The sequence below is a fragment of the Coenobita brevimanus genome, chromosome 15, assembly GCF_032717465.1.
Source record: "Coenobita brevimanus isolate Jiangsu-jjx chromosome 15, ASM3271746v2, whole genome shotgun sequence".
NCBI classification, from domain to species: Eukaryota; Metazoa; Arthropoda; class Malacostraca; order Decapoda; family Coenobitidae; genus Coenobita; species Coenobita brevimanus.
The window spans coordinates 24,026,659-24,038,429 of NC_136968.1; positions in this window are offsets into that span (position 1 = coordinate 24,026,659).

An 11,771-nucleotide genomic window follows, 5' to 3' on the forward strand; every position below is an offset into this window, starting at 1 on the left:
GATCTCTCTCGGTCTCTCTCGATCTCGATCTCTCTCGATCTCGATCTCTCTCGGTCTCTCTCGATCTCGATCTCTCTCGATCTCGATCTCTCTCGGTCTCTCTCGATCTCGATCTCTCTCGATCTCGATCTCTCTCGGTCTCTCTCGATCTCGATCTCTCTCGATCTCGATCTCTCTCGATCTCGATCTCTCTCGGTCTCTCTCGATCTCGATCTCTCTCGATCTCGATCTCTCTCGGTCTCTCTCGATCTCGATCTCTCGATCTCGATCTCTCGATCTCTCTCGATCTCTCTATCTTTATCTATCTATATCTATATATATCTATATCTATCTATCTATCTATCTATATATATCTATATCTATCTATCTATCTATATATATCTATATCTATATCTATCTATATATATCTATATCTATATCTATCTATATATAACTATATCTATATCTATCTATATATAACTATATCTATATCTATCTATATATAACTATATCTATATCTATCTATATATAACTATATCTATATCTATCTATATATAACTATATCTATATCTATCTATATATAACTATATCTATATCTATCTATATATAACTATATCTATATCTATCTATCTATCTATCTATCTATATATATATATATATATATATATATATATATATATATATATATATATATATATATATACGGTTTCAATAATTGCAAGAAAGATTATATTACTTACCCAATAAGCACTGGATACACACTGTAACGGCTGGCCTTCTCTCACACACAACATCAGGTCGATTTTATCCGTTTCATTCGTTCACCTATATGCAGATGCTTCAGATCTTCAATTCGGAACTCCAGTGGGTGGAAAGTTACTCTCACTACCTTGTCTTTCATGACGATATTATGAACGGTATGCAATGAAATTTAATTTTTATATCAATATAGAGTAATTACAGTCACCTATGTATTCCTGCTGAATACCATTAACAAAAGTAAGGTGAAATTAACATGACAATGAACAAGATTTGAAAAGTATATAACTTGTGTAATACTGAGTCTGTGGCCCCGAAACACCAACAGTGTGTCTCTTCTCCGTATGAATAGATGGGATTGTTGTAAGATAAAATTGAGAATGTATAAAATGTTAATTGAGTAATTCATACGAAATTATTGTTTTTTAAATATATGTTTTAAATTGTAAATACATTTTGTCATCCTTGCACACATCAATGGAAATATAAGACAATAAACGGTCACTATGTTGCGGTGGAGGCATCATCATTTTTAGCTACGGTACTTAGACGGCCGCATAGGTGAACCTATACTCATATTGTCTGATAATTCTCTCTCTCTCTCTCTCTCTCTCTCTCTCTCTCTCTCTCTCTCTCTCTCTCTCTCTCTCTCTCTCTCACACACACACACACACACACACATAGACACACGCGCTCGCGCGCGCCCATTAAACCTTTGGGTTCAGTTGCTGATTTTGAAGTGTGTTGTTTGATTAGTAATTTCTTAAATCTTCTGGCAATATTCTTTCGTGTGCTTGTTCAGCGTAAATGTTGGTGAAAGTAAAATGCAATAATTACACATATTGATATTATTCACACAGCCAAAATATGATTTAAAAAAAATAATAATAATAATTATTTATGACAAACAGGGAGTCAAGCTTGTATCGGTTCGAAACGTATGTTTATGCGTGTGAAGCCTCTTAATAGTTTGAGTGGGCCTCCGTCCAGAAAGAATCCGCTCCATATTCCCGGCCCGGCACGGGTGGGCTAGAGATTGTGGTGGGCGAGTGAACATCAAGTTGTCATCCCTCGTGTTTGTAGGCAGCATATCATTAGAATGGCTCATGATTCCAGTTTCGCAGGACACTTTGGAGTGAGGAAAACTGTGGCACGCATTTTGAAACACTTCTACTGGCCAGGTATCTTCAGAGATGTTTCCTGGTATTGTAAGTCTTGTCACACCTGTCAAGTTGTGGGGAAGTGTAATCAGACCGAAAAGGTTGCACCTCTAGTTCCCATTCCTCCTTTTGAGGCGCCATTCACCCGTGTGTTGGTGGATATTGTGGGCCCTCTTCCTAAGACTTCTTCAGGATTTTCTTATGTGTTGACCCTGATTGATATGGCTACTCCTTATCCTGAAGCCATTCCACTTAGAAATATCTCAGCAAAGAACGTGGTTAAGGAAATGCTAGGGTTCTTCACAAAGTTTGGTCTGCCCAAGGAGGTACAGTCAGACCGGGGAAGTAATTTCATGTCAAATGTTTTCAAGCAGTTTCTGAAAGAGTTGGGCATCATCCAGATCACGTCTACAGCTTACCATCCCCAGACCCAAGGAGCGTTGGAGAGATATCATCAAACACTCAAACCGATGCTCAAGAAATACTGTTTGGAACATCAGAAAGACTGGGATAAAGGTCTTCCATTTGTTGTATTTGCCGCAAGAGAATCTCCAAATGAATCACTGGGCTTCTCACCTTTTGAACTACTGTTTGGCCATGAAGTAAGAGGACCCCTTAAGCTACTCAAGGAATGCTGGCTGTCGGAGGAAGATGGCGTCAACCTGCTGGAGTATGTGATGAAGTTCAAAGAACGGCTGTCCACTGCTTTACAGCTGGCGAGAGAGAATTTAGGAGCTGCTCAGGAGAAGATGAAGACTTGGTATGATAAGAAGTCCAGGTTACGCCACTTTCAGCCAGATCAGGCTTTGATTCTGCTACCAGTTCATGGGCAACCTCTTCAAGCCAAGTTTAGTGGTCCTTATTTCGTGGAGAAGAAACTCAGTGATGTCAACTATGTCATCGCCACACCAGATCGTAGAAAGAACAAGCAACTATGTCACATCAACATGCTAAATTTATATCTCAGGCCAGACGAAAATAATCCAGTCTGCACTGTAGCTGTTCCACCCGACTCTGCAAGTGAAGCTCTCCCATGCAGTCTGAGCCTGAGTGATAGTTTGGGAAAGAATCCTATCATGAATGATCTCCAGACTAAGCTTTCTCATCTACCTCAAGAGGAAAGGCAAGAGTTTTCGGCATTACTGCAGGAGTACCCGCAAGTGTTCCGTGCTACTCCAGGAAGAACCACTGTGTTGATGCATGATGTCGATGTTGGAGACGCAAAGCCAATTAAACTGCCTCCTTACCGTGTGAACCCAGTGAAAGTTCCTCTCATCCAGAAGGAGCTTGGCTACCTGTTGGACCACAAGATGATTTAGCCCTGTCAGAGCGAGTGGAGTTCTCCTGTCACTTTAGTCCCTAAGCCAGGTGGGTCACAGCGGCTTTGCATCGACTACAGACGTGTTAATCAGATAATCAAAACAGACACTTACCCTCTCCCTCGTGTGGAAGATTGCATAGACAAGTTTGATTTGTTAAAGGGATACTGGCAAGTACCTATGACTGAACGTGCTAGGGAGATCTCATGTTCTGTAACACTAGGAAAGACTTTTGCATGTTCTGTAATGCCATATGGTATGAAGAATGCTCCAGCCACATTTCAGAAGCTCATGAATGTTGTAACAGAGGGTTTGCCAGGGTTTGTTGTTTATATTGATGTATTAATCTTCAGTGACAACTGGAAAGATCACCTATGCCATGTCAGTAAATTTCTTGAGCGTTTGGTTCAAGCTAATCTTGTAGCTAATTTATCAAAGTGTGAGTTTGGTCAAGCTAAAGTTCAGTACCTTGGGTATGTAATTGGTGATGGACATGTTGCACCACCAGGAGCTAAGGTTCAGGTTATAAGTGATCTTCCCAGACCTAAAAGTAGGAAAGAGCTACAAAGATTTTTGGAATGGTAGGTTATTACAGGAGATTTGTTCTTAACTTTTCAATTCTTGTATCACCACTTACAGACCTACTGAAAAAGGGAGTTAAATTTGTCTGGATCGATAACTGTGAATCCTCTTTCAACAAACTTAAAGCTATAATATTAAGTCTGCCAGTGCTCGCTACTCCAAATTTTCCTAAGCCTTTTAAGATTTCTGTTGATGCAAGTGATACAGGAGCTGGGGCTGTTTTGCTGCGAGAGGATGATCAGGGTATTGAACACCCTGTATCTTATTACAGTAAGAAGTTCACTCCACCTCATAAGAACTACTCAACTATTGAGAAAGAGCTTTTTGCCTTGATCTTGGGTTTACAGCATTTTTCATTTTGTTTGTGTTCTGGTTTTGACCCCATAGTCATTTATACCGATCATAACCCACTGAAATTCCTTAGTAAGTTTAAAGATAAAAATCAGAGATTGACAAGATGAAGTCTACTTCTTCAGGAGTATTCATTAGGCATACAACATGTCAAGGGGAAAGAAAATGTTATTGCAGATTGCTTATCTAAACTTTAGACAGATTGTTTTAGAGTAATAAGAAATTTCCTTTGTAAATTTCTTTTTTCTTTGTGGGGAGATGTTACATAGCCTATGATTTCATAATCCTTTGTGTATTTTTAACGTACAGTATGCTGCATGTTTGATCACGAGCGTGTTCTGCCTCAGTCCCCCTCTTCTACCGTTATAGTAAAGTCGTTCTTTCTGTTGTTCAGAGCGGGATTGTCAACTCTTTGTCCCCATGGCTTCATTTGGGCGTCCTTCTTACAAGTTGTATCAAGCTCTGCTGGCCCCTATATAATGAGCTCAGTCTCTGCACTAATTACCAATTAGATCTACTCCTCATTTTGTTCACATGTCTGTCCTCCCCTGTACGGTTATTATTGTGAGTGCTCAGGAAGTCTCCAACCATCTAGCAGCTGTGTAATTTGAGTATATGTGTTATTGCATTTTATTCTTGTACTGTATAGCATAAGTTGTTAAATTGGAGGCCTAGTGAGGTTTTTGTAATTTATGTAGGATTCATTTTGTCAGCCAGTTTTGATAATATTTTGTTTCTGTAATAATTTATCCTGCATTAACTGAGCATTACCCAGTGTATTTTCATTTTATCAGGGCTGACTTAGATAAATTTACTCTTGCTAATTTCATGTTAATAGAGGCTATTGCAGTTAACCATATATTTAACCTGTTTTTTGCCATTACATTATCCTTATGAGTCCTGAATGTTTAGTTGTTAGTTTGAGCATTAAACTTTAACCTGGAACTTTACGGGACAGTAGTGATTTTTAGTATTCTCACTTAAAGTGTACAGTATCTTTCGCTGTTCCGTAACAATATATATATATATATATATATATATATATATATATATATATATCTATATATATATATATATATATATATATATTGTTACATAGCCTATGATTTCACCATCCTTTGTGTAATTTTAACGCACAGTATGCTGCATGTTTGGTCACGAGCGTGTTCTGCCTCAGTCCCCCTCTTCTACCGTTATAGTAGAGTAAGTAGTTCTTTCTGTTGTTCAGAGCGGGATTGTCAACTCTTTGTCCCCATGGCTTCATTTGCGCGTCCTTCTTATAAGTTGTATCAAGCTCTGCTGGCCCCTATATAATGATCTCAGTCTCTGCATCATGGCCACTTAGATCTACTCCTCATTTTGTTCACATCTCTGTCCTCCCCTGTACAGTTATTGTTGTGAGTGCTCAGGAAGTCTCCAACCATCTAGCAGCTGTGTAATTTGAGTATAAATGTTATTGCATTTTTTCTTTGTACTGTATAGCATAAGGTGTTGATTTGTAGGCCTAGTGAGGTTTTTTGTAATTTATGTAGGGTTCTTATTGTCAGCCATCATTAATATTATTTTATATCTGTAATAATTTATCTTGCATTAACTGAGCATTACCCAGTGTATTTTCATTTTATCAGGGCTGACTTAGATAAATTTACTCCTGCTAATTTCGTGTTAATAGAGGCAATTGCAGTTAACCATATATTTAACCTGTTTTTTGCCATTACATTATCCTTATGAGTCCTGAATGTTTTGTTGTTAGTTTGAGCATTAAACTTTAACTTGTAATTTTACCTAACTCTTTTGTTTTGAACCTGGAACTTTACGGGACAGTAGCGATTTTTAGTATTCTCACTTAAAGTGTACATTATCTTTCTCTGTTCCGTAACATAAATTTGGCGACATCAGGATATTCAGGATATTATCATAAGGATATTGCTTGATATTTTGTGAATGTTACTTATTCATTATGTCTACTATTACTGCACTTGATGAAGCCAAAGATTTTTTGTCAAATGTGCAAACAGTGTGTGATGTAGAAAACAGAACAAAGAATGAACTTACGTTTGTTGCTCAGCAATTGGGAATTGCTGTTCGCTCTCATCATTCTAAAGATCAAATTGTTGACATGATTAATGAAAGCTTGGTTAATGTAACTCCTCCAAATGAGCAAACGCAGATTCAATTAGCTAAGTTACAGCTAGCCCTGCAGGAGGCTCGTGTGAAGGAAGCTGAATTTCAAGCACTTGGTAAGGAGGCTTGTGTTAAGGAGGCTGAGTTTCACGCACAAGTTGAAATTGCTAGGATTCAGGGAGACCATGAGTATCGCATGAAACAAGGTGGAACTGGATCATCTAGATCTGATGATTTTGATATGGCTAAAAATGTTAAACTTGTCCCTCCTTTTAATGAATCTGATTTAACAAAGTATTTTCAATTGTTTGAGAGGGCAGCTACAGGTTTTAATTGGCCCAAAAAGTATTAGCCAGTACTCCTTCAAACTGTTCCCACCGATAAATCTCAAGTAACTTATGCATCTTTGCCTCAGGATCAATCTGATAATTATGATGTAGTAAAGAACTTGATTCTTAAGGCCTATGAACTTGTTCCTGAAGCCTATAGAGTAAAATTTAGGACAACTTACAAGCAAGATAAGCAATCCCATGTTGAGTACGCAAAAATCAAAGATCTGTTAGAGCAGTGGTTAAAGTCTAAGAATGTGGATTCTGATTTTGGTAAATTTAAGCAGATGATTTTGCTGGAGGACTTCAAGAAGTGTATTTATAAAGATGTAAGCCTATATCTTCATGAGAAAAGAATAGATAATTTGTCTGATGCTGCAGTTTTAGCTGATGAATATGTTCTCACTCACAAGAGATATTCTAGAGAAAAAGGGAAAGCTGAGAGTAAGTACGTTGCCTCTATTCAAAGTACAGGTAACAGGAAAGAGAATAAAGATGATGTTTCTCAGGAAGTAAATACCAGCTTCACCTCTAGATTTCAGAAAAGTAAATGTACTTATTGTAGTAAGCTTGGTCATACTACGGAGAAATGTTTCAGGAGAGAGCGTGATGTGAACAAAAAGGAGTCTTTAAATATTCAGTCAATTGGTCCACCCTTGAGACTTCCCAGAATTCTTTAACTGAGTTAACTGAACCTACTTTGAGGGGTAACTTAAATTCTCATGATGAAGCTCCTCTTTTGAGCAGTAACGTGGGTGACACTCTCAAGGGTTCATGTGCTAATTTCCTGTCTGATGGTTTTCTCAGTCCCCTGGACAGTAATGACAGGAAATCAGTTCAAATATATCGTGATACAGGTGCTTGCCAATCCTTTATGCTGACCAGTGTTCTAGGCTCTAAAGTTAATTCCTCTGATGAAACTGTAATCTTACAAGGTGTAGGGAATAATTACTTCTCTGTCCCTCTGTGCAGAGTGAATTTAGAGTCTGGTTTTGTTTATGGTTCCGTTATGGTTGGGTTGGTTGAGATACTCCCAATGTCAAGTGTAACTTTCTTACTTGGAAATGATATTGGTGGAAGTCAAGTGTGTCCAGCTCCTCAGTTGTCTAGTGAGCCAGTGGCTGCGACCCAGGATTGTGATGTCCCTGATCTGTTCCCTGCATGTGCTGTCAATAGGGCTAAGTCTAGAGTTACTGGTGATTTAGGTGATAATGATGATGATGATGTTATCCTAGCTGACAATTTTCTTGCTAATTTGGACCACTCACCAGATGAGGCAGTACCCCGTAGTGTTGATAATTTGTCTCGTCAAGAGTTGGTTGAGTTGCAGGTAGCTGACCCTGAGTTGAAAGGTCTAGCTAACTCTGCTTACAGTGAAGAAGAGTCATCCGGTTCTTCTACTTGTTATTATGTAAAGTCATGAGTACTTATGAGGAAGTGGAGACCCCCAACAGCATCAGCCGACTGTGAATGGGAGGTTGTACATCAAGTTGTTATCCCTCGTGTTTGTAGGCAGGATATCATTAGAGTGGCTCATGATTCCAGTTTGGCAGGACACCTTGGAGTGAGGAAGACTGTGGCACGCATTTTGAAACACTTCTACTGGCCAGGTATCTTCAGGGATGTTTCCTGGTATTGTAAGTCTTGTCACACCTGTCAAGTTCTGGGGAAGTGTAATCAGACCGAGAAGGTTGCACCTCTAGTTCCCATTCCTCCTTTTGAGGCGCCATTCACCCGTGTGTTGGTGGATATCGTGGGCCCTCTTCCTAAGACTTCAGGATTTTCCTATGTGTTGACCATGATTGATATGGCTACTCGTTATCCTGAAGCCATTCCACTTAGAAATATCTCAGCAAAGAACGTGGTTAAGGAAATGCAAGGGTTCTTCACAAAGTTTCGTCTGCCCAAGGAGGTACAGTCAGACCGGGAAAGTAATTTCATGTCGAATGTTTTCAAGCACTCTGAAAGAGTTGGGCATCACCCAGATCACGTCTACAGCTTACCATCCCCAAACCCAACGAGCGTTGGAGAGATATCATGAAACACTCGAATCGATGCTCAAGAAATACTGTTTGAAACATCAGAAAGACTGGGATAAAGGACTTCCATTCGTTGTGTTTGCCGCAAGAGAATCTCCAAATGAATCACTGGGCTTCTCACCTTTTGAACTACTGTTTGGCCATGAAGTAAGAGGACCCCTTAAGTTACTCAAGGAATGCTGGCTGTCGGAGGAAGATGACGTCAACCTGCTGGAGTATGTGATGAAGTTCAAAGAACGGCTGTCCACTGCTTTACAGCTGGCGAGAGAGAATTTAGGAGCTGCTCAGGAGAAGATGAAGACTTGGTATGATAAGAAGTCCAGGTTACGCCACTTTCAGCCAGTAGATCAGGTTTTGATTCTGCTACCGGTTCATGGGCAACTCTTCAAGCCAAGTTTAGTGGTCCTTATTTTGTGGAGAAGAAACTCAGTGATGTCAACTATGTCATCGCCACACCAGATCGTAGAAAGAACAAGCAACTGTCACATCAACATGCTAAAGTTATATCACAGGCGGGACGAAAATAATCCAGTCTGCACTGTAGCTGTTCCACCCGAGTATGCAAGTGAAGCTCTCCTATGCAGTGTGAGCTTGGGTGATGGTTTGGGGAGGGGTCCTGATATCATGAATGATCTCCAGACTAAGCTTTCTTATCTGCCTCCCGAGGAGGGGCAGGAGTTTTCGGCATTACTGCAGGAGTACCCGCAAGTGTTCCGTGCCTCTCCAGGAAGAACCACTGTGTTGATGCATGATGTCGATGTTGCAGACGCAAAGCCAATTAAATTGCCTCCTTACCATGTGAACCCAGTGAAAGTTCCTCTCATCCAGAAGGAGCTTGGCTACCTGTTGGACCACAAGATGATTGAGCCCTGTCAGAGAGAGTGGAGTTCTCCTGTCACTCTGGTCCCTAAGCCAGGTGGGTCACAGTGGCTTTGCTTCGACTACAGACGTGTTAATCAGATAACCAAAACTGGCAAGTACCTATGACTGAACGTGCTAGGGAGATTTCATGTTTTGTAACACTAGGAAAGACTATTGCATGTTCCGTAATGCTATATGGTATGATGAATGCACCAGCCACATTTCAGAAGCTCATGAATGTTGTAACAGAGGGTTTGGCAGGGTGTGTTGTTTATATTGATGTATTAATCTTCTGTGACAACTGGAAAGATCACCTATGCCATGTCAGTAAATTTCTTGAGCGTTTAGTTCAGGCTAATCTTGTAGCTAATTTATCAAAGTGTGAGTTTGGTCAAGCTAAAGTTCAGTACCTTGGGTACGTAATTGGTGATGGACACGTTGCAACAGCAGGAGCTAAGGTTCAGGTTATAAGTGATCTTCCCAGACCTAAAAGTAGGAAAGAGCTACAAAGATTTTTGGGAATGGTAGGTTATTACAGGAGATTTGTTCTTTACTTTTCTATTCTTGTATCACCACTTGCAGACCTACTGAAAAAGGGAGTTAAATTTGCCTGGACCAATAACTTTGAATCCTCTTTCAACAAACTTAAAGCTATCCTATTAAGTCAGCCAGTGCTCGCTACTCCAAATTTTGCTAAGCCTTTTAAGATGGCTGTTGATGCAAGTGGTACAAGAGCTGGGGCTGTTTTGCTGCAAGAGGATGATCAGGGTATTGAATACCCTGTATCTTATTACAGTAAGAAGTTCACTCTACCTCAAAAGAACTACTCAACTATTGAGAAAGAGTTTTTGGCCTTGATTTTGGGTTTACAGCATTTTTTCATTTTATTTGTTGTCTGGTTTTGACCCCATAGTCATTTATACCGATCATAACCCACTGAAATTCCTTAGTCAGTTTAAAGATAAAAATCAGAGATTGACAAGATGGAGTCTACTTCTTCAGGAGTATTCATTAGACATACAACATGTCAAATGGAAAGAAAATGTTATTGCAGCTTAATTATCCAGACTTTAGACAGATTGTTTTAGAGTAATAAGAAATTTCCTTTGTAAATTTCTTTTTCTTTGTGGGGAGGTGTTACATAGCCTATGATTTCATCATCCTTTGTGTAATCTTAACGCACAATATGCTGCATGTTTGATCATGAGCGTGTTCTGCCTCAGTCCCCCCCTTCTACCGTTATAGTAGAGTAAGTCTTTCTTTCTGTTGTTCAGAGCGGGATTGTCAACTGTTTGTCCCCATGGCTTCATTTGCGCGTCCTTCTTACAAGTTGTATCAAGCTCTGCTGGCCCCTATATAATGAGCTTAGTCTCTGCATCATGGCCACTTAGATCTACTCCTCATTTTTTTGACATCTCTGTCCTCCCCTGTACAGTTATTGTTGTGAGTGCTCAAGAAGTCTCCAGCCATCTAGCAGCTGTGTAATTTGAGTATAACTGTTATTGCATTTTTTCCTTATACTGTATATCATAAGGTGTTGATTTGTAGGCCTAGTGAGGTTTTTTGGAATTTATGTAGGGTTCTTATTGTCAGCCATCATTAATATTATTTTGTATCTGTAATAATTTGTCTTGCATTAACTGAGGATTACCCAGTGTATTTTCATTTTATCAGGGCTGACAGATAAATTTACTCTTGCTAATTTCGTGTTAATAGAGGCTATTGCAGTTAACCATATATTTATCCTGTTTTTTGCCATTACATTATCCTTTATGAGTCCTGAATGTTTTGTTGTTAGTTTGAGCATTAAACTTTAACTTGTAATTTTACCTGACTCTTTTGTTGATTTTTAGTATTCTCACTTAAAGTGTACATTATCTTTCTCTGTTCCGTAACACTATATATATATATATATATATATATATATATATATATATATATATATATATATAGAGAGAGAGAGAGAGAGAGAGAGAGAGAGAGAGAGAGAGAATCTCAAATTGTTTAAAGCCTCATTGGTCAAGACGCCCATAATTTCATTTTTACAAACAACCATCTTTTTCCATCGTGTCCGTGCCTCTTTGCCTATCTCGTACTATGTAAATTTTTACATAGCAAAATCTGACTATAGCATTTAGCGTTTAGTATCATTAATCAGAATGTCGAAAAAATAGTAAGGTAAAAGAGTGATACAGCATCCCTAAATGCAGTGTTTGTTGTCGGGTGTTAGGAAAAGCTTGATAAAGAGGATACGGAGGTGTGTGCTAG